The sequence below is a fragment of the Lolium rigidum genome, chromosome 3 (assembly GCF_022539505.1).
Source record: "Lolium rigidum isolate FL_2022 chromosome 3, APGP_CSIRO_Lrig_0.1, whole genome shotgun sequence".
NCBI classification, from domain to species: domain Eukaryota; kingdom Viridiplantae; phylum Streptophyta; class Magnoliopsida; order Poales; family Poaceae; genus Lolium; species Lolium rigidum.
Window position 1 is genome coordinate 153,157,719 of NC_061510.1, and position 3,345 is coordinate 153,161,063.

Consider the following 3,345-nt stretch of genomic DNA (forward strand, 5'->3'; position numbering starts at 1 on the left):
GAGATATACATGTTATAAGTTGAAAGCAACCGCTGAAACTTAATCTTCCTTTGTGTTGCTTCAATACCTTTACTTTGATTTATTGCTTTATGAGTTAACTCTTATGCAAGACTTATTGATGCTTGTCTTGAAAGTACTATTCATGAAAAGTCTTTGCTTTATGATTCATTTGTTTACTCATGTCATTACCATTGTTTTTGATCGCTGCATTCATTACATATGCTTACAATAGTATGATCAAGGTTATGATGGCATGTCACTCCAGAAATTATCTTTGTTATCGTTTACTTGCTCGGGACGAGCAGGAACTAAGCTTGGGGATGCTGATACGTCTCCGACGTATCGATAATTTCTTATGTTCCATGCCACATTATTGATGATATCTACATGTTTTATGCATACTTTATGTCATATTTATACATTTTCCGGCACTAACCTATTAACGAGATGCCGAAGAGCCAGTTCTGTCGTTTTCTGCTATTTTTGGTTTCAGAAATCCTAGTAAGGAAATATTCTCGGAATTGGACGAAATCAACGCCCAGGGTCCTATTTTTGCACGAAGCTTCCAGAAGACCGAGGGATAGATGAAGTGGGGCCACGAGGTGGCGACACAACAGGGCGGCGCGGCCTGGGCCCTGGCCGCGCGGCAATGGTGTGTGGGCCCCTCGTGACGCCCCTTGACCTGCCCTTCCGCCTACTTAAAGCATTCGTCGCGAAACCCCCAGTACCGAGAGCCACGATACGGAAAACCTTCCAGAGACGCCGCCGCCGCCAATCCCATCTCGGGGGATTCAGGAGATCGCCTCCGGCACCCTGCCGGAGAGGGGAATCATCTCCCGGAGGACTCTTCACCGCCATGGTCGCCTCCGGAGTGATGAGTGAGTAGTTCACCCCCGGACTATGGGTCCATAGCAGTAGCTAGATGGTTGTCTTCTCCTCATGTGCTTCATTGTCGGATCTTGTGAGCTGCCTAACATGATCAAGATCATCTATCCGTAATTCTATATGTTGTGTTTGTCGGGATCCGATGGATAGAGAATACTATGTTATGTTGATTATCAATCTATTACCTATGTGTTGTTTATGATCTTGCATGCTCTCCGTTATTAGTAGAGGCTCGGCCAAGTTTTTTCTCTTAACTCCGGAGGGAGTATTTATGCTCGATAGTGGGTTCATGCCTCCATTAAATCTGGGACGAGTGACGGAAAGTTCTAAGGTTGTGGATGTCTTGTTGCCACTAGGGATAAAACATTGATGCTATGTCCGAGGATGTAGTTATTGATTACATTACGCACCATACTTAATGCAATTGTCCGTTGTTTTACAACTTAATACTGGAAGGGGTTCGGATGATAACCTGAAGGTGGACTTTTTAGGCATAGATGCATGTCTGGATAGCGGTCTATGTACTTTGTCGTAATGCCCAATTAAATCTCACAATATTCATCATATCATGTATGTGCATGGTCATGCCCTCTCTATTTGTCAATTGCTCGACTGTAATTTGTTCACCCAACATGCTATTTATCTTATGGGAGAGACACCTCTAGTGAACTGTGGACCCCGGTCCATTCTTTTACATTAAATACAATCTACTGCAATACTTGTTTTACTGTTTTCTGCAAACAATCATCATCCACACTATACATCTAATCCTTTGTTACAGCAAGCCGGTGAGATTGACAACCTCACTGTTTCGTTTGGGCAAAATACTTTGGTTGTGTTGTGCAGGTTCCACGTTGGCGCCGGAATCCCTGGTGTTGCGCCGCACTACATCCCGCTGCCATCAACCTTCAACGTGCTTCTTGGCTCCTCCTGGTTCGATAAACCTTGGTTTCTTTATGAGGGAAAACTTGCTACTGTGCGTATCATACCTTCGTGTGCTGTACGCGTATCAATTATGAAGTTAATTATTGCTATGATAGTATTGATGTGATCTATTCCTCCTTCATAGTGTTATGGTGACAGTGTGCATGCTATGTTAGTACTTGGTGTAATTGCAATGATCTATCATGCACTCTAAGGTTATTTAAATATGAACATTGAATGTTGTGGAGCTTGTTAACTCCGGCATTGAGGTGCTCTTGTAGCCCTGCACAATTAGTGGTGTTCATCATCCAACAAGAGAGTGTAGAGTGGTTTTATTATGTGATCAATGTTGAGAGTGTCCACTAGTGAAAGTATGATCCCTAGGCCTTGTTTCTAAGCATCGAAACTCCGTTTATTTACTGTTATGTTGCATGTTTACTCGCTGCCATATTTTATTCAGATTGTTATTACCACTCATATACATCCATACCACTTGTATTTCACTATCTCTTGGCCGAACTAGTGCAACTGTGTATTAGGTGTGTTGGGGACACAAGAGACTTCTTGTATCGTGATTGCAGGGTTGCTTGAGAGGGATATCTTTGACCTCTTCCTCCCTGAGTTCGATAAACCTTGGGTGATCCACTTAAGGGAAACTTGCTGCTGTTCTACAAACCTCTGCTCTTGGAGGCCCAACACTGTCTACAAGAATAGAAGCACCCGTAGACATCACTCCGCGCGGAACTTGTCCAACATCTGCCACATGTCCATCTGCGTGGGTGCAAACTGCGGATCAATGGCCGCGCACAATAGCGCCGAAAACACGAGTAGAAACGTACCGGGGCAATTGACCGAACAGGTCGTGGGCGGCGCGGAAGGGCGGCGCAACCGGGAGCGTTTCGGCCGAAAACAGCCGGCACGTACGCGGCGGAGCACGCTCCTGCTCTCCCGCGCGGCAAGAACGGAGCCGACGCCGACTACTGCGGCGCTACGGCCGTACGGCGACGCTAGGGGTGGGGGTGGTGCCGTCGCACTAGGGCAGGAAAGAAGGGGAACAAGAAACAAATCGAAGCGGTCGATTTCGCTGTCCCTGACATGCGGGACCGGGTAAGAAATGGAGGACGCTCCGTGCGACTGCCGAGCGTCCGCGGAGACGCAAACCTGGCGCATATTCGGGCCAGGTTTGCGTCTCCGCGGACGGCCCGGTCACTTTGTGTCGCCCCGCTGGAACAGGCCCCAGACACATTTCCGGTCACGACGGACGAAAACGGTTGCTCAGCGATCGTTTGCGTCGCGCCGCTGGAGCTGCCCTTAAATAATATATTTTAGATGAGTTCGATGAGAGAGAAGAGGAGAGAGAAGGGAGGTGGGCTACTATGCAATAGCCAGCTCTTGCACGTGCTCCTAGGTACCTTGTGAGAGTAAAAGGTGGACGTACTACATTCTTATAGCCAACTATTGTGCATGTTAGCTATAAGATAACTACAAATGATATAACATCTTGTTATAGCCAAACTATACTATTGAAATTGGTCT